The sequence below is a fragment of the Choloepus didactylus genome, chromosome 2 (assembly GCF_015220235.1).
Source record: "Choloepus didactylus isolate mChoDid1 chromosome 2, mChoDid1.pri, whole genome shotgun sequence".
In the NCBI taxonomy this organism is placed as follows: Eukaryota; Metazoa; Chordata; class Mammalia; order Pilosa; family Megalonychidae; genus Choloepus; species Choloepus didactylus.
The window spans coordinates 185,273,918-185,295,234 of NC_051308.1; the positions used below are offsets into that span (position 1 = coordinate 185,273,918).

At 39.7% G+C, this 21,317-nt stretch overlaps 1 long non-coding RNA gene across 1 annotated transcript in view; it reads left to right on the top strand.

Annotated features, from left to right (window-relative positions):
* The window catches only part of LOC119527237, a 134,227-nt gene that overhangs the window by 85,842 nt on the left and 27,068 nt on the right, over positions 1–21,317 (top strand). Inside the window, exons 3-4 of the long non-coding RNA XR_005215349.1 lie at positions 14,381–14,541; positions 14,828–15,051. This is a non-coding gene — a long non-coding RNA (uncharacterized LOC119527237). The remainder of the gene's footprint in view (positions 1–14,380; positions 14,542–14,827; positions 15,052–21,317) is intronic.

A 21,317-nucleotide genomic window follows, 5' to 3' on the forward strand; every position in this document is an offset into this window, starting at 1 on the left:
GCTTTCTACTCTGCCATCTTCCCATAATCCCCTTGTTGGAATGAAGTTTTGATATGTGACAAAGTGGATGAACCTTGAAGGCTCATTTTTTGAGTGAAATAAGCCAGGCACAACAAATATTGTATACTCTCACTGATATGAGATAATTAGAGTGATCAAATTCATGGAGTCAGAAACTAGGGGTTACCAGGGGCCAGGGTGTGGGCAGAGAATGGGGAGTTAATGCATAATTGGTACAGAGTTTATGTTTGGGGAGATGGAAATGTTTTGGTAATGGGTGATGGTGATGGTAGCACAACATCGTGAATATAATTAACACCACTGAATTATATATTTGAAAATGTTTAAAAGGGGACATTCTAGGTTATATATATATTATTAGAATAAAAAAATAAAAATAAAAAAAACCATAGGACTATGCAGCACTAACAGTGAACCCTATTGTAAACTTTGGCCTGTAGTTAATAGTATAGTTATAATAACATTATTTCATCAATTTTAAGATGAGTATCACACTAATGCAAAGTGTTGATAATAGGTATAACTGCATGTGTGGGAGGGGTATATGGAAACTCTATGTTTTCTTCATGATTTTTCTGTAAAATTACGACTTCTGTAATAAAAATTTTAAAAATTAACATTAAAAAGTGATTCCTTGCCTAAAGCTAATGAGCAATTTGACAAAGTTAAGTAACAACAAACTAGACCAATCTTCTATAATAAATTCTCTCCTTCCTCATCCTCCATTTCCCTCCCTATATATGGTTCTCCTATTCCTATTCTTCCAATTGCTCTTCTGCTGCACTTCTGTTGACTACTCCTACTTCTTTCTGTTCTTCAGAACTTCCCATCTACCCTCCTAAGACCCTCAGATGCCAGTTGCCTGTAAAGATCCATCTTGTCCATGAGACTTGGTATCAAGCTAAATTAAGAATTATAATTTAAGGATTTCCCTAAAGTAAGATAATACCAGCAAATATTCATAGAATAATTTAGAATTGTTTTGGGTCTATATGACCCAGGACCACCTGACTTATATAAACTTGTGCAGATGTTGGTTGGAGCGTCAGAAATGAAATCCTGGCAGGCAAAACCAATTGGACTGACCCAGAAAGGGATCTAAAAAGTCCCTCTTTCAACAATAAACATGAGGGTCAAAGAAAGGCTGCATAGTAGAGCAAAGTCTCCTGAAAGCCATACCTAAATCATTTCTAATAAAATTGGAAATTATGATCCTGAATAGACCATGATTCAATTATGCAAACAGAAAAAAGACAAAATTATAGGAGATGAAGGATACACCAGAAAATACCTTCTGATTAAGTGGGAGTTAAAGAGGACTCTGATATAACAGCAGCCCTTTCATTGGAGTCCTAATTGGAAAGCACATTAGAATCATTAGAATGGGAAATAGCTCCTTTACTACAGCACTTGGTAGAACATTTTGAAAGGGATCTAGAACAAAAATGAGACTGGATCCATAATAAACTTATGACCCTGAAGATCAAACAGCTGGGTGGCCCACTTCCAAATACACACTGATTGAAAAGATGCCTGTAGAAATTGCAAACAGAAGGAACAATGGATAAAGGATTATCCCATTTTGTGAAAGAAAAACCAAGACTAAGAAAAATTCCTCAATGCAAATCAATGAGGGTGCTCTGAGAAGGGAAAAATTGCCCCAAATTCTGTCTTAGTCTTAAACACTCAAGCTTAATTAACTATAAATATAGATGGTTAACCTCACCAATTCCTGACATGTGTTACTCTTTTTCCGTGAAACTCTACCACCTTTGTGCAACTTTTTCCTTAGAGTAAACATACTACACAGCTGGTGGGTTCTTCAAATAACCCACAGACATTCCCTGTCTCCCAGCCCTTAACTGTAACACTTGGGACCTTGACTGAAAAACATTCCCTGCTATTCTTTGGTACCACCTGTGTGAATTTAGTAAGAAGAGACTTACTTTGCCAATGGAATTATTATATTAAATGCACACCAGATGGACAATTTCTAGAAGTTCCAGAGATCTCTTCTATTCATAATCAAGTTGTGTCTGATATGGATATACCTTTGCCTTCTCCATTATATTTGATGCATACCCCAGATAAAGCTCTAGACACCATGTCTGGCACTGTATGGACTAAAAATTCCACAGACATACAAAAAATAATTGGAGCAGAATCTCTTAATGTTCAGATAAATTCTATCAAACTGTCACCCAAATTTTCCCATCATAGCTTGAAGCCAGAAGCAAAGAAAGGACTCAAAACTATAGTGAAGGCTTTATATCCAAAGGCCGCCTTATGCACTTCACTAGCCGTTGTGGCATTCCTGAATTGCCAGTAAAGAAACCAAATAGAAGAAAATATTAAGTTTTTCAATATCTCAGAGGCATCAACAAAATTGTAATCCCTCAATTTCTGGTAATATTTAGCCCAAATATCTTTCTGTCATCAGTTTTGCCTGAAGCCACTTGGCCTTCCTACCATAATAGCCCTTACTCTTCAGTCAGGGAACCATTATGGGGATTCTGCAGGTGCTGAGTAGTTCTCTTCCAATTATACATTCTGGAACTGGGGAAATAACCATAGAATGGATTTGGGGACTCATTGAACCCACTGTGAGATGGACCTGAGCTAAAACTCTATTGATCATTTGACCTCCATAAACCTCTACTCTGACTGATGGACCATAGTGAAGTTTTGGGTCTTCTGGAATAGTGTCATTTCAGAGTGAGTGCCCAGGAATTCCCCCAAAGTCTGATTATTTCCTTTTGTCCAATGTACAGTTACCCTGATGTGGTGGTTTGAAGCTGTTATGGACCTGAAAAAAGGCCATGTTCTTCTAATCTATTCCTGTGGGTGCAGACCTGTTGTAGGTAAGGACCTTTTGATTAGGTTATTTCAATTGAGGAGTTGCTCCCAGGTGGGTCTTAATCCTCATACCGGAGTCCTTTATAAGAGGTTAAAGGAAACACAGAAAAGCTGGAGAGCCCCAGAGAAGCTGAGAGGTGAACTTAAGAAACATTCACCCAGAAAAGCCCTAGAGAAGCTAAGAGAGTGGCTTAGAAAGGAAGCCACTGAAGCTAGAAGCTGAAAGCAATGAAACCTGGACAAGAAGAACCAGTAGATGCTGGCCATGTACCTTCCTATGTGACAGAGGTGTCCCGGATACTGCAGCCTGTATTCAGAGTCCAGGTATTGTCCTGTTGATGCCTTGAGTTGGGACATTTTCATGGCCCTAGAACTGTAAATCTGTTAATAATCCCCTTGTAAAATTGAACTGATTTCTGGTATATTGCATTCCAGAAGCTTTAGCAAACCGAAACACCTGGTAAAAGTCTGGAGGTCTCTTTGCGGAAGGCTGTAAGAAAGATTGAAAGTATGAGTTTTTGGCAGTGTATTAGGGTCCTCCCTCAAGGGGGCTGAATCTCCCCTTAATTCAAGTGGTTCTGGGTCTATAAACTGTCTCATGTCTGGGAATTGATTGAGGGACCATGGTGCTCTGCTTTTGTGATTCAAGTTCACTTCTGTTCATTTGACCTAGAACTATTCTGCTTATACAGGTCAAGTAAGAATTTCATAGACTGGCCATCTATTTTGCTTCCATGCTCAACTAGTCAATCCCATAGTTCTCTGAGACTCAGACTATTCTGATTACTGCTTTGACTCTGTTTTTCCATTACTGTATCTATGCCTACTTTATCTTTGGTGATGAAGTGCTGCCACCTCACCTGGCTCCTGCCATATCAGGATCCAATTCTCCTCATCACATTTCAAGATCTCAGTTCAGTGGCAGAATTTTCCACCATACTATCTGACCTACAGAGAAGAGCAGCTACAGAGCTCTTCAGTGAGCTCACAGCTGTGGTGAAAGGTGTGTCCTATGGGGTGGATAAGCAGTTCTCACATGATTAATCCATTCTAACATTCCAATTTCCCTAAGCCTTTGGATACCTTCTTCTGTATTATAACAAGGCAGTTCTGGTATCTCAATTTCATTTAGTGTAAGTCCGTGTTTCAGCCAACCAACCAAACAGTTAGAGACCATTCTAACACCTTGAGTTATACCATTGAATCCAGAATCTCTGCTTAGTGGGCTCGTATCAATAGATTCAGCCCGATCCAACTTTGTATTCCCTCCACCATTACCCCACACCCTTAATAACCATTCCTACACATAGCTCCCAGTTTTCTGTCTACATAAATTGGAAAAATCATGCATTCTTTTGGTGTGTGGTGCATCTCTTCATGCATCACACATTGCACCTTACCATGTGGGGCTGGCTGGGACTTCAGTCTAGTTGTAGATCTGGAAACAGATTGGGGTGGTGGGTGTGCGTCCTGACGAAAATTAGCAGTGTCATGCTAGTTAACTACTTCAGGGGATTCCAGTCTCCTCAGTCAGGATGAAAGGACTCCTTCTACTAGTAAAGAAGACTCAGGGGTATTTGGGGGTTCAATGTCCCCGGCCTTATGATCTTTCCATATGCCCCCATTCCAATATTCAGGATTCCATTCCTTCCCAATCAATGCCCTCACTTTAACAGCAGTCACCCTTCAAAGTTGGGGAATCCAACTTGAGTTGTAATTCCAGTACTTGCATGATGAGACTCTGAGTTTGGTTTACAGAAATCTCAATTCTGTATCTACAGAAGATAAGGGCTTCTTTCAAGGCACACATAGAAACTTTCACATCATTTATGTAGCACTGGAATTGAGAATTTGAAGACCTGAGCGCATTCTTTTCTTCCTCCACTTTCTCCTTTGCATTTAGAAATAATAAACCAATCTCACTATACTTGTTAGTTTGACACAAATATTCTATTATATCACATGCACAGTCATCCAGAACCTAGCCTCTTAAAAGGATCTGATTAGGATCATCCAATGGTGATATTTTGCATAGCTCTATTGCCACAACATGCCATGGAGAATTTGTTCCCTTGTTATCACTGTAAATGAAATTATTAGTGCCTTCAAATCTAATCAGATTAAAGAAACTGTTTCCCAAACCCAGAGCCAATTCAGAAAATCAGACTTAAGATTCTGTTCCTGTAAAACCACTTCTGACACCAAGATCTGGATTAGTCATGGTTCTCCAGAGAAGCAGAACCAATAGGATATCTATCTATCTATCTATCTATCTATCTATTTTTTATTATAAGGAATTGGCTCATACAATTGTGGGGACTGGCAGGTGTGATTTCTGTAGGGCAGTCCAGAGGTTGGAAGTTCTGAGAGGAGTGATGAAGTCTTGAGTATAAATTTCTTCAGGGGCTTGCAAGTCTGAATTCTGTAAGGCAGGCTGGCGAATCATGGCGGAATGGAAGGTGTCCCGAGGCAGAATTCCTTTTTATTCCCAGAGCCCTCAGTTCTTTGCATTTAGACCTCAAATTTATTGGATGAGGCCCATCCACATTAAGGAGAGTAATCTCCTTTACTTAAAGCCAACTGATTTTAGAGGGTGCTAGTTTCATTTACAAAATACATCCACAGCAAAATCTAGGTCAGTGTTTGACCAAACAACTGGACACCATAACCTAGCAAAGATGACATGTGAAATAAACCATCACACAAACCAAGGCCACAAAGATGGAAATTGGCAAGTCCATGATAAGAACCCCCATTTTCTAACTACTAATTCCTCAGTGAGAGATTTATTTCTTGGTCACCATTTGTTCAATTACAGGAAAACTTTCCTTTCCCTGAGCCTCTCTAAGGTACAAGTGCCAAGTCAATTCTGACCAACAGAAGTAGCTGAGACTGGATTAATAGTGTTGGAGGGAATGTGAAGTATAACACAATGAAATTCTGTTAAAGCAATATAGATTGGTGTTCAGGAAATATCAGAAACTATGGTGCTTTTTAAGTAAGTTGGCTATCAAGCTGAAGGCCACCTGAATTCTTCATTGAGGAGTTTCCCTAATGAAAAACGGCTTCCCAAAACATCTGACTCTTCAATTGCCCAAAGTTCTCGACAGGAAGAAGCCACTGTCTTTGGCTGACAGTTCCCAAAATATAAGTACAAAGGCCCAAGTGTAGGAAATATTTTTTAGGCTGTATATTGAAAGACACAGAAATCAAGACTATTCCCAGATGATACTACTGGAAAATCTTCAGGCTTTTTCTTTTTACTGTCCCATTGTAGACAGTTTCTTGGTTTGACTTGAGGTAAGCTTCTGATGGAGTAGAAGTATGTCTATCTCCCAGTGTCCCACTCAACCTCCTTCCAATTTCATGGTTCATACCTCTCACCATTCTTAGTTGTAAGCAACAGAGAGTAGCTCAGGCTGATTATATAGAAAAAGAGTTTATTAGAAGGTGTTTGGTGACTCACAGACTTGTTGGAAGGCTGCAGAACAAGCTTGAGGTAAAGCTTTCAGTGGAACTGGTCTGATGAGGAAACTACTGCCTGAGTCCCCAGCCCTGCTCAACTGTGTCAGGATCTAGCCTTCCAACCTCAGACACTGCAGTCTAGCCGAGAAAGGAAGAGAAGTGAGAAGAGGCAAGAAGAGAAGAGAAAAGAAAAGAAGACACATGTCCACTTGTGTCACTTATATCCCTGGATTTTGGTTCAGTCTTGTGCCTTAGATGCAAAATGAGCTTGGGAAGGCAAGTATCTAGTATTTCAGCCTCTATAAGGAAGGGCAATTTTACCTTCCAAAAAGATGCATGGACCAATGTCTGTTACAGTCTCCTGCCCTGTACCCTTGTCTGTCTCAGACACTTGGTTTCCATGAAACTCTATAGCAGCTTCCTCTCTGGAGGACACTCTGAACATTGAATATTTCCTTTTTCATCTTCTACCCCTCAGAACCCTTTTCTCCTATAGTGAGGTTAGTGGGTTACCCACAGAATCCTATCATCTCTGTTGTAGAAGGCACTTGAATGGTCATCTAGGTCAATGCTTTCAAACATGCTCTGAGGAGACACAGAGATTCCTTAGACACCCCACATGAGTGAAAGTCCCTCCCCTCCCCTCCCCTTCCCCCCTATCAACTTCCCTCCCCTCCCCTCTCCCAGTCTTGTTTCAATTTGGAGCAGCTCAGCATATGGAGCTTTTGTTCTTTTGAAGAAAGATCCCAAGGCGAAAAAATGCTTGGTAGTCACTGTACAGCCCAAGTTGCTCTCCCTGTCTCATTCATCTTCATAAAGCTGGTACCCACCCCAGTGCCTGGTGCAACAGGGGTACTTAATAAATATTTATGATGGAAAGGAATAAATATTTCATCCATTCATCTATTTGCTGGAGAAACAGTTGTTCAACTCCCACTGGGCTTTGAGGACCATGTACTCATCAGCTCTGTGACCTCACTGACTGTCAGTCCTGAGTCAGCCAGTGTACATGTCTATTAAGCATCCGTTTCTTCCCTCACTGTGCTCTGTCTGTGGAACCTATGCTGTATCCCAGGCCGAATGAGCCTGAGGGTTAAAATTGAGGTCATGTTAACAGTAACGGATATTATTTTTTTGCCTTTACTTCAAATTGGTTAGTGCACATTTTCTCTAGTTTGCCAGCATCATTTCTCTTTGAGACTTGCTCTGCTGGAAGCCTTGTCTCTTTACTAACACACAGGATAGAAGTGGTGGAAGAGCATTTTGCTGCAAAGATTATAGAACTTTAATAAAATTTGTATCTGAAAGTGCTTTGAGCAAAGGATACTGCTCCTCAAGGGTCAGAGGTTATTAAGTAGGGCTGTCTGCCAGCCAGTTGGGTACTTGCGAGAAATTTAGGATGCTAAGAAGATACTTGCCCAGAATAATCCTGTTGTTAAAAAAGCACTTTGTGGTCAAGTCTCAGTCAAATCTTAGGCTTCCCTGTGGGGAAAAGCCACAGTTAGTTGGTAGTGTCTCTATTTTGTACTTGCATCATTCTGCCAGCCATTTGAGTTAGACTCTGGCCCATTGCTTCATTCAGCAAATACTTAACGAGTACCTTTTAATGTCCTATTCATTCACTGATTCATTCACTCATTGATTCATTCAACAATACCACATACCATTCGTGGTAGTATAGAAGTAAAAAGAGATAAAGAGATATAAAGAGAGAGTGTCAGATGCTGATAAGTGCTAAGGAGAAAAAATGAAAGCAGGGAAGAAAGATAGGAGGTGTTGGGGGGTGGGATTACAGTTTTAGTTATAAAGTGGCCTAGGTAGAAAATACCACACCACAACGATGATGTTTGAGTAGATCTAAAGGAAGCGAGAGCATGTGTCATGTAGGAGAAAGAGCTTTCCTGGCAGAAGGAAGAGAAAATTCAAGGGACTTGGGATCTAAGCATATTTGATATGTTCAGGAAATCCAAGGAGAACTGAATGGCTGAATGGAATAATCAAGGGGGAGTAAAGAAGGAGATGAGGCCAGAGAGGTTAGGGGTTTCAGAGTGAGTGGGCCATTAGCATAATGTAGGGATTTTGGTTTTCACTCTGAGAGAAATGGAAAGTGTGCTGGTTTGAATGTATTATGTCCCCTCAAACGCCATTTTCTTTGATGTACTCTTGTGTGGGTAGACGTATCAGTGTTGATTAGATTGTAATTCTTTGAGTGTTTCCATGGAGATGTGCCCTACCCAACTTGTGGGTGATGACTCTGATTGGATAATTTCCATGGAGGTGTTACACCACCCATTCAAGGTGGGTCTAAATTAAATCATATAAATGAACTGACAAACAGAAGAAACTCAGTGCAGCTGTGAGTGACATTTTGAAGAGCAACTGAGAGTGACATTGTGAAGAGGAGGTATAGCCAAGAGGGACACTTTGAAGAATTCATAGAAGCTGAGAGAGTAGCTGCAGATGAGAGACAGTTTGAAGATGGCCGTTGAAAGCAGACTTTTGCCCTGGAGAAGCTAAGAGAGGACAAATGCCCCAAGAGCAACTGAGAGTGACATTTTGGACAGAAGCTGCAGCCTAGAGAGGAATGTCCTGGGAGAAAGCCATTTTGAAACCAGAACTCTGGAGCAGACACCAGCCACATGCCTTCCCAGCTAACAGAGGTTTTCCAGACACCATTGGCCATCCTCAAGTGAAGGTACCCGATTGTTGATGCGTTACCTTGGACACTTTATGGCCTTAAGACTGTAACTGTGTAACCAAATAAACCCCTTTATAAAAGCCAGTCCATTTCTGGTGTTTTGCATTCTGGCAGCATTAGCAAACTAGAACAGGAAGCCTTCAAGGAATTTTGAACCAATGATTAACAAGATCTGACTCACATTTTCAGAGGATCATTCTGGTTACCATACAGAGGAACTTTTCATAAGTTAGCTCATATCATCCTTACAGCAAGTCTATGAGCTAGGTGGTAGTTCTGTTTTTTAGATGAAGGACCTCAGCCCAGAGAGGTGAAGTAACTTGGTCAAGGTCACACAAGGAGTTAGTGGGTGAGTAGGTGTTTGGACTTGGGTCTGTGTGACCTCAAAGCCGGGCTATTTCTGCAATGCTACACTACCCACATACTCTAAAATATGGGTTGGGCTAAGCCAGGACACACAGAGTCTTTCCGGTCTCGATTTAATGTCTTATGCCAGTGTCCTTTTCTAAGGGCTGCAAAGCATTCTTAAGTGCTGTTAGCAATATCAGAGGTGATTGACATTATGTTACCCCTTCTCCCTGCCCACTTTGCAGTAATTATTTCTGGTTGGAGATTTGGTCTAAAGGTTAGATCCTTAACACTAGACACAATACTGAAAAGTGAAAATGGAAGAGACTTCCTGCTGCTGCTTGGTGCTGTTAAAATTTATCATTGTGGGAAACAGTAGTATAATTTATGGTGATAAATTATTTAGATCTCTTTAGCGACATTCCTGAATATCCTAGAAAAGTAATGCTGAATAAATCTGAATACAAGAGATGCCAGGAAAATCTGGAAGGGGAACTATAAAATGAGGCTGTGGATGGGGTATGGGAGTACTGGTGACCTGTGAGATCTGATATAATCCTGTAAGGTCTGATATAAGAGGCATACTGCTCATTTGAACTGCCTTAAAGACAGAGCTTCCAGAATCATAAGGAGGATATTGGTGCTATGTTCCAATCATTAGGGCAGGAATTTGTTCTCCTGTATCTATAAGGATAACACAGAGCTGGGCACTTAATAAAAACAAGTGTTTGTTGAATGAGTGAATGAATGATGGCAAGGAGGCCTGAAATTACTTAAACAAGGAGTGGATGGTAGAATTAGGAACATATATCTTACTATTCCCATGCTCCATTATCTACTCCTGAACTTCAACCCAGCTTCCTAAGATTACCTACTAAAAAAAATTACTTTCACACAAGTCTTTCTCTCTCAGTTCTGCTTTTGTAGGAGAACCCAAGCTAAATCACTAGTATCTCTCTGTTCCTTCTTATCACTCTTATCATATTTCTCTCTCTTTTTCTCTATCATATCTATCTGCTTATCTTTCTATCATCTATCTCTCTATCATTTATCTATTTCTGTTGTCTACTGATCCATATAATCTATCATCTATCTAATCATCTATACCTGTCATCTGCCTATCTATCATCATCATCTATCATCTATCATCATCTAGTCATCTATCTATCGAATTTACCTATTCATCATCTATCTATCTATCATAGTCTATCTATCTTATATATCTAACCTGGTTGGATTTTTGTTTTGTTTTGCATGTATGTACAGGGGAGGGTGGGGATTGCATCCATATAGAAGATCTGGCCACCTCTTCAAGAAATTCTGTTAGGGAAATTATAATAGTGTCTGAAAGGAATAAACCTTCCTTTCATGCCTGATGTTTAAGCAGCCTTAATTTTCTAGTGCTTTCAACTATGCTCTGCTGATGCCTGAGCTGTCATATGCTATGTAAGCCCCATTAAAGGCTATACAAAGCCCCTTTGAGCTTTCTAACAGCTAAGTAATTATGCCTTGATTGATAGAAAAGTAAGCACACCTTGATTGCTTATGTAATTTTGAATTAATTATATTACTTCCAGATTTGTATGTTATTGAGGAATGTGCTTACTGACTGATTCTAATTAATGTATAACAACTTTATGATATACATAGAAGCTTTAAACATTTAAGATATTACAACTCCCAAGGTTCAATTCATTCATTCATTCAAAAATATTTATAGAAGTTTAATATGTAATAGGTGCTTTGGGTATTGGTGTGGTAATGTAGAAAATGGGTAACCCTTGGCACTTGCATCCTCAGATGGTAGTGAAAGGTGCACAAATAATCACAAAGTGAAATAGCAAGATAGATAATAGGCACTTTAGCTTTCTATTGTCATCTTCATTTATATCAGTCCAACTAGGAAAAAGCAAAACCACTTTGAAGGAATTTAATGCAGGGAATTGGTTATATAGGTGATGGAAAGATAAGAAGCCAGCAAGTGATGGTGAGACAACCCAAAGATCTACAATAGCAAGAAGTCCCTATCCCTTCTAGTCTCTAGGGATCAAGAGAGGAGAGTACTCCTGGAACCCAGGGGCAGAGGTCACCAGCGGAAGGTGCAACCATGCAGACCTGTCAGATGGGAGCTTGAGCCACAAAAAAGATGCAGCTCCTTTGCATAGAGAAGGGAAGGGGGTCACCCTGGCCTCTCCATTCTTCTTGCTCTCTAATCTTCTTCAGGACCTTTGCTGGGAGTCACAGTCTATGGAGGTGAGCTCCCTGTGATACCGAGAAGGGGTATGACTGGATCTGAGGGCAAACTAGCCTGAAACTTGCACAGAACCCTGGGATTTATCACTATCTACTACACATTATATTTATGTAGAGAAAGTGTTTACACGAAACACACATCATATGTAAAGTCTGCTGTTTGCTGAGGAACTATCAGTATGTGTGAATATGTATGTGTCTAGAGTGTGCACCTGGTGGTAGGTGGGAGTGGGATGGGACAACCAGCTTGTCTGGAAGAAAAAGGGAAAGAGATTCCTCCCAAGTAGTGAACAAAATAGGAGATGCTTGGTGGTAAGCTGTCTGCCAGTCGAGGTAAAATATTTGGAGTGCAAAGAAATGATTGAAAGTGACTTCATGATTGAGCTGTGGTGAGGATCCAGTGACTTAGGGAATGTAAAATATAGCCTTGCTGGGAAGCCACTTAGCAGCTGTTTGGTCCAGCAAACATTTATGAAAAGCCAAGGGTGGGCCTGGTGCCAGGTCAGGTGCTGGTGATAATATGGTGAGTAAAAATAGATTTGCTTCTGGTCCCATGTAGTTTATATTCTAGTAGGTGAGAAAGATGTTTATTTTTAAAATAACCACATATTAGAATATTTACTGTGATAATGCAGTAAAGGAAGAGTGCAGGGAGCTATAAAGGTATGTTGAGAGGTGAGAGAAAGCTTCCCAGAGGAAAAGGCAAATGAACAGATGTTTTTAAGAGTGATACAACTAGGACTAAAAGAGGTAAGGGGATCGACTGTCCTGAGAAGAATAATCTTTCAATGGAGTTTTTCAAACAGGTTAATCAACTTTAGTAGAGGATTCACATATCAAGCCTTTCAGTAATCTTTCAACCTCAAGATTATATAATTTAAAGGATTTAATTGCTTGCTGACTTTGAGAGATGAGAGATGCTTCCCAGTGAGAGATGCTTTGAGATGGAAAAGAACAGCATAAGCTGGGGCGCTTTGGGGATTAGAATATAACACACCAATAGTTGACTAACTATATATGACAGCATATGATTAAATTATATAATGAGGGGTCCACACGACCAGGATGACTGGAGGTCAGGAAAGAAAACAGAGAAAGAAAGGGCTTCCTGTTTTCACTTCTCATGAGCAACCAGTTGGAATTCTCCATGCTGTAGGATGAGGTCTGACTGCAGAGGAGAATTTTTGGCAGCAGTGGGTAAATCCATACATCAGCTGTCAGCTGTGCAACTATCGGGAAGGATCAAGGACATGGGGATAGCACTACTGCTTTACAGTGTACTTCACTTGCATTGTCTCAGGCTGCAAACCGACTGTATGAAATAGTATGTATATTCCTTACCATTTGACAGACAAGGAAACTAAGGTTCAGTGATTTGGATGACATGCCCATGTTCACACATTTAGACAGTGGCAGACCTGTGGTTAGAACCCAGTTTTGTCTGGCTCCAAGTTCCATGCTCCTTCCACTGTCCAAGGCTGCATTTTTGTTGTTGTTGTTACTGTAGTCGTATGTGTGTGAGTTCTTTTTTTTTTTTTTTTTCTAATTATCCCTTATACTAAAGTATAAGTACTTAATAAAGTAGGGAGAAGGAGTTGGGAGGGGAAGTGATTAAAAAAATCTGCTGTATTTCCAGCAAAGTGTTAATTGCGTAGAATATTTCCCTTAACGCTCACCAAGACACTGCATGCTAAATAACATTCTCTCCATTTTACAGATGAGGAAACTGAGGCTCAGAAAGTTAAATGTCAGACCTAGGGGTTTTCATCTACCATGGGAGCAGAGCTGGGATTAGATTCTAGTGTGCTTGATTCCAAGTTCCCTGTTATTTCTGGTCCATCACAGAAGTCTGCGGGATCCTCTAAGTTATCGTTGCACTGTGCAATGGTGCCCACTAATGTTCAGTAAAGATTTGTTCATTTATTTATTTAACAAGCATTATTTGTGCACTTATTTTGTGCTGGACTCTGGAGTAAGCACAGAGAATGGAAAAGAATTCTTTTAATTCCTTTAATTCCATTAACAGTCAGTACCAAACTGTGTGGCACTTAATTACTCTCACACTGTTTCTTGGATTTAGTTAAATGGATGTTGGAACTTCAGGGATCTTCTTAGAGATCATCTAGCCAATGTTTTCACCCTTAAAAAATTCTTGTTATCAAGACGCAAAAATTCCAAATGAAATATTATCTATTATCTGTTATTATATAGCAGAATCCAGAAACATAATAAAAGAATACTATATCATGAGGAGAAGTAGCTATTCCAGGAATTCATGTGATCATTCTCTAGAGGTAATGAGAGGCAACTGATTAATGCAACATCTCATATGTCTTGCGCATATACAAATAATATATATAATACATTACATGTATTATAAATGTATAAATGCAATCACATAAACACCCACATATTTTTATGTGTATATAAAACACACACAAACACACACACTCTCCTGATTTTCACAAAAGAAGAGTGGAACAAATTGAAAGGCAAACACTAGAATCTTGGTTAGGAAGACTCAGCCTAATGAAGATGTAATTTTCCCTACATTAATTTATAAACTGAATACAATTCCAATACAAATACCAAGAGTTTTTTGAAGTTAACATGGAAAAAGGAAGAAATAGTAATAGCCAGGAAATACAGAAAAAAGAAGAACAAGGGAGCATCTCATTCTAGAAAGTATTTTATCTTGGTAAATGCTAACTATTATTTTATTTTATATTTTGTGCCTAGGAAAAATGAGACACACCATCAAGAAGAGTCAATGAGATTTTAAGATCCTCTTTTATAGTCCATATATGGTGCTTCTCTGTGTGTTGACATGTAATAGGCATTCGACAAACACACAGTGATTGATTGACTTCACTCTGCACTAATGTCAGTGATTAATACAGGTAATATTATTGGTGGAGGCTGATGGGGATGTGTGTGAAAGTTGTCAAAATACAGTAGCTTGTCCTGTTACGGGCTGGGGAGGATCTCCTGAAAGAATTGTTCAGCAGGCAAAATTTAATTTCAGATCACAACCTATGAAGGCAACATGGATGACAGAAAGCACATGGAATTTGGACCTAGTTTAGATTGATGATTCTTCCACAGTGTAGTATAGTAGGCAAGTCTTTTCATCTTGTTGATTCTCAATCACACCCCTTTGCAATATCTGTCTTCCCTCCCTTTCAGGTTGTTATGAGACTCAAGCGATCTAACAGAACTTGAAGGCATTTTGAAAGTATAAAGTATCAGAAATGTGCAGCACAATACACAACAATTTCTTAATCACGTCATGCCTGTCCACAGACCCTGCATAAGAGGTGGAGGATTTGTTGCCGGCAAGGACAGTGTTAAATTTACTGAGCAACCCAAGGAGAGACTTGTTTGTCATAAGGGGAGACCCAGGACTGATGGTAGGCACTTAACAGCATGTTCCAATTACAGCATTTAAATCTAATTGCATACTCTGTTAATCTCTGTCAGTGCGGCATCATTTAATATCATCACGGCAGCCTCTAATATCGTGAGCAATGTGAGCTGAGCTGAGGCTATTGAAAAAGTTCAGTCCCAGGTCTTCATATCCCCTTTAATTCTCTCTGTCAATTATACCACAGCCAAGAGTTCAAATAAAGGTCTTGAGATCCTGGGTTGGAGCTACCTTTCTGAAGCAAAGCCTCCTATAAATATACAGATTATATCAGGAACCTCCAATTCCTCATCCTGGTTATTTTTGACAGGTTAGTTGCAGTGACTAGTCCCTGGAGTATAACTGACTATAGGCTTATTTCAAACAAATATCACAAATACAATCTGTTCCATAGATTATGGCTCTAAAAATAATATGATATTACTTGCATATGTATTCCCCTCCCTCCAGCTCAAAAAGGGTTTGTGGAAAAGAAACCCAGATGCCTACTTAGTCTAGCACTTGCACATAGTAGCACATAGTAAGCTTTTTATCTTTGTTCATTCTTGCTTATAAAAGACAGCCAATTAAAATTAAACCTCTATTTACAGATTTAGATTGAAATGTGACTCTTAAATCATAAAAAATGGAATTTATAATACCACCAACTCCATTTAAATCCTACATTAATTGAGAATAATTTATTTTACCAACAACCATACGATGAGTGAGTGTCATGTGTCAGGACTGAGCTAGAGCTCTGGCAGAAGAGGTAAGCCCTTCTTGAACAAATGCTGGGCTTCAGTTATGGCTCCATGTTTTTTAAATGCAATTTTATTGAGATATAGTCATGCACCATATAGTGCATCCAAAGTATACAATCAATGTCTCATGGTATCATCATATAGTTGTGCATTCATTGCCACAATCAATTTTAGAATATTTTCATTACTCCAAAAAAAAAGAAAAATATAAAAAGAACACCCCCCAAAATCCCATACCCCTCAACCCTCCCTATATATATATATAATAGTCTAGACTATATGTAGTCTTTATTTTATTACTCATCTGTATGGCTCCATGTTTTATAAGCCATGTGCCCTTAGGTAATTTTCTAAGCCCTTCTTCACAAGATGATGTCCTTGGTTTCATCTTCCTGTGTCTTTCTCTGACCTCTGACTTTTTGTAAAGTCTCCAATAATATGGATTACACCCTAGCCTGATTCAGTTGAGCTGTACCAAAATAGGATTCACAAGTTCAGTCCACATGTTAACTGGTAATACATTTTCAAAGGGTCCTACTTACAAATTGGTTCACACCCCCAGGAGTGAGGACTAACATTAAGAACATGACTTTTGAGGGGGTATAAAATTCAGTCTCCCACACAGGCAAAGGGACTGAAACATGCTCCATTCAAAGGCCATGAGACAAGGTGTGTTCAAGGACAGGCTGAGCTGTTCGGACAAAGAGACCCTAAGTCACATGGTGTAAAGAAGATAGAAATGTGTTTCTCTTTCATGAAACATCCCGAGGTAAGTGGTGCTGGGCTGGCCGGTTTGCTCAGCTCTCCTCACCTGAGGGGTGGCTTCCAGGCGGTGCTCCAGTTGCTGTTGATGCCGGCGCCTCCTGCCTGGCTAACACAGCGGTGCTGTCCAGTGGTCAGGAGCTCAGTCGCTGCCTGCCTGTGGGACCTCGGACAGGGTATTTGCTCTCGCTATCTCAGTTCTCTTATCTGAACGAGTTTTATAATAAAGATTCCAGGATCATAAAGTTGTTGTGAGAATTGAAAGGGTTAATGATATAGTTGGAAAGTGTTTAGGACAGTGCTTGGCACATAACATTTTATTATGTGTGTGCTATTATTTTTTACAATAGATTCTCAGAATTTGCCCATCAGTTAGCTCCTTGAGATGGGAACCCACTTCTGGAGATGCCTGAGCTGAGGTTACTCACATGAAATAAATGAGGTTTGAAATCTGCAACACCCTGGATTTTTTTTTCTAATTCGTTTTATTGAGATATATTCATATACCACGCAGTCATACAAAACAAATCGTACATTTGATTGTTCACAGTACCATTACATAGTTGTGCATTCATCACCAAAATCAATCCCTGACACCTTTGTTACCACACACACACAAATAACAAGAATAATAATTAAAGTGAAAAAGAGCAGTTAAAGTAAAAAAGAACACTGGGTGCCTTTGTCTGTTTGTTTGTTTGTTTCATTCCCCCATTTTTCTACTCATCCATCCATAAACTAGACAAAGGGGAGTGTGGTCCATATGGATTTCCCAATCACATTGTCACCCCTCATAAGCTACATTTTTATACAATTGTCTTCAAGATTCATGGGTTCTGGGTTGTAGTTTGATAGTTTCAGGTATCTACTGCCAGCTACCTCAATTCATTAGAATCTAAAAAGGGTTGTTTATATTGTGCGTAAGAGTGCCCGCCAGAGTAACCTCTCAGCTCCTTTTGGAATCTCTCTGCCACTGAAGCTTATTTCATTTCCTTTAACATCCCCCTTTCGGTCAAGAAGATGTTCTCCATCCCATGATGCCAGGTCTACATTCCTCCCCGGGAGTCATATTCCACGTTGCCAGGGAGATTCCCTCCCCTGGGTGTCTGATCCCACTTAGAGGGGAGGGCAGTGATTTCATCTGCTCAGTTGGCTTAGCTGGAGAGAGAGGGCCACATCTGAGCAACAAAGAGGCATTTGGGAGGAGGCTCTTAGGCACAATTATAGGGAGGCCTAGCCTCTCTTTTGCAGCAACAATCTTCCCAAGGGCAATCCCTGTGGTAGAGGGCTCAACCCATCAAACCACCAGTCCCCTATGTCTGTGAGCACACTAGCAACTATCAAGGTGGGGAAGCCCAATACCCCTGTATACTCCACCAGCTCCTCAAGGGGTCTCTGCATATTGTTTTCCTTGTTTTTTTTTAATTAACTCTTTTTTTTTAAATCAACTATATAAAAAATAAAAAAATTAAAAAAAATTAAAAAAAAATGCAATAAAAAAACATTTCAAAGAGACCATAACAAGGGAGTAAAAAAAAGACAGCTAACCTAAGATAAGTACTTGACTTCCAACATGTTCCTACTCTACCCCAAGAAAGCAACCTAATATAGCAACATTTCTGTGAACTTGTTCCTACCATACCCATCAGAATATATATATATATATAATATATATGTGTATATATATACAGAATTTCCAAAAAGAAATCAGAGAAATGCAAAATCATCATTTCAACCAATTTTGTCTTAACCAGATCAACTGTGGCCAACCACCATTGTCAAGGCTACTTAATCTCATCAGTGCTATAAGCTCAGGGCCACAGCCCTGCATGTAACAAATATATAAATATATATGACTAGCATAAGGTTTTGGCAAAAGCAATTTCTTTGTTCCGTGGAGGCCCAGAATAATTCTGAGAGATCAGTGTGAGCTACTTACATACCCCCCTAGAAGCTAAGATCATTCCTGGGGTAAGGGATGGAAGGACCTCCATGAACTGGCCAGTTTTCTTACCCTAACTAGATGAGGACAAGCCCATCAGGAGCTTGGTAAAATGCCTTCAAACTTAAACTTACATCTGTTTGCTATTTGGTGAACCCTTGTTTGTTTCTTGGCAGTGACAAACTATAAAAATCCTTTTAATAAAAAAGGCTAATAATCTTGCCTTCCAGGCAGCAAAATATGTTTTAAAAGATAAGTAATAATATAACGCAAGTAAGAGGTGTAGGCAGAGGAGTTATGGAAAGGCAGAGGTGGCCCAATAGAACATGGGGTGGCAGCTTTGAGATACAGGAAGAGAGTACTGGTTAAGAATTCAGATTCTGAAGTTAAATCAATGTGTTTTTTAATTTTAGCCTGTTACCTTGGGTTCTCAAGGAACAGTGGAAATCTTACCTGCTTCCATAGGCTATGAGTTTGGGATGATGAGATAAGGAGATGAGCAGTCTGAAAGTTTTTAAGAGACTACTGTAGGCATTGCAGAAGTTGGACTGGGAGTCGGACTGTAGTTGTCTCTGGATGTCTTGGGAGTCACCTGCACAGGGCCACATCCATGCTGCCTGAAGCAATTAGTGCTTACCTGCCTCAGATCAGTAGAAAGGGAATGAGAGAGAAAGGAGAAAGGTCACTGGAACTCGTAAGCATGCCCTTCACATTCTCCTGGAGCAGATTGCTCCCCTATCCACTAGTACCCCCATGTCAGCTGGTGCATTAGACATGGGGGAGAAAGAAGAAGCACAAGAGCATGAGAATAAATGGTCAGGAATGGGAAGGCTGCACACTTCTCGCCTGTGACCTCCCACAGCTGCTTGTTTTATTAATTCATTATTCATTTATCAAACACAACGAACATTTATTGGATTCTATCATGCGTTCATTAGGAACTAAGGATGCTGGGTGGAATATGACAATGTCTACATTGGGTTGAATGTTTACCTGAAATGAGTCTGAGGCTATACTCTCTGGATCAGTCTACAAATTGCTGAATGAGATTGAATTTAGTGGAAGGACTGAGGTACTGTCAAATGGTTTTTTGGCAACTTTAAGGTATCCCCAAACTTTTCTCCTAACTCTACCCCACTAGCATGTGATGGTGGAGGTGGAGCTTGAAAAATCAGTAGTGGTTATTAGAAAAAATGAAATAGATTCACTCTGTATTTTCCTGAGTAGACAAGTCTTAATTATAGGAAGCAGTTACTAATTACATTTTAGCTGTGAATTTGCAATTATTATTGTTTGTCCTTTGAAAATTTACTGAGCAAGAACTTTGTTATATGTATGCTAGAAAAAGAGAAAGAGAAAGAGTTTCTGGCTTCAGTGAACACCTAACAAATATTGATGGTCAATATATAAATAAAATATTTTATAAGAATAGGAAAATAGTGTGGTGGAGGTAAGTAGGGGATGGTATTGATACAAAGCAGAAAGTGACATTTGCCAATTTCTGTGGTGTAAATACTCTCATGACATGGTTGATTTCAAGTTATCAACATGTTGAAAAATGTGGAGTTGAGAAAAAATGAACATAATCTGTTCTAGCAAGCTGGTTCCAGCCACCAACATACCAATAGTGGGCGTGTGTGTGTGTGCACACGTGCTCACACGCGTGCTTACATGCCAGAGAAGGCTTTCTGGGAGAAGTGACCCTTGACTGAAGTCTGAAAAGACAAGTAAGAGTTAACCAGGCTAAGAAAGGTAAGAAGGACATCCCAGGTTGAGGAACGGCATGAGCTGAGAAGAAGGCCTAAAAAAGTGTGAGTGATGGGAATAGAGATATTCAAAGCACTTTTTGGTAGTTACTGCTGATCAGCATGTGTTCAAGCCTGTTAATTTCTTGTTTTTGTTAAGGGCGACATGTATGTTAACCCTTATAAATTATTGTCACATTTAAAACTATTTGTTTTATTAACTCATTATTCATTTGTCAAACACAACAAATATTTATTGGATTTTATCATGCGTTCATTAGGAACTAAGGATTTAAAGATGAGTAGGACATGGCTTCTCTCCTCAAGACACTTGTAGGGAGGAGCAGAACATAAACAGATACACACAACACAGTGTGATGAGTGCACTGGTTAAAATATGCATACCTAATAGAGATGTGGTAGGGTAAGTAATGGGCCCCAAAGATGCATATGCTAGTCTTCAGAACCGGTGAATATGTTACCTTACTATGGCAAAAGGGACTTTGCAGATGTGATTCAGTAAAGGACTTTAGATGGGTAGATTATCCTGGGTTATCAAGGTGGGTCCAATATAATCACCAGGTCCTTATGAGAGAGAGAAGACACAAGGATGGAAGCAGAGAGAGAGAAGATGCTATGCTGCTGGCTTCAAAGATGCCAAGGGGCCATGACCCAAGGAGTGTAGGCAGCCTCTAGAAGCTAGAAAGGGCAAGGAAGTAGATTCTTCCTTAGAGCCACTAGAAGGAGCTCAGGCCTGCCATCACTTTGATTATAGCCCAGTGAAACTGATTTCAGACTTCTTTCCTCCAGAAATGTAAGATAAATCCTTGTTGTTTTAAGCTACTAAATCCATGGTAATTTTTACAATTGCCACAGAAAATTAATAGGGGTGTATAAAAGGGAGTAGTATAATAAAGTGATTAGGAATCTTGATTTGGGAGTCAGAGGGCTTCTTTTACAATCATTTTTTTAGTTCTGTAACTTTAGGCATGTTACTGACTGCTGCAAGTCTTAGTTTCCATCTGTAAAATGACATAATTGCATCTACTTCTGTGCCAGT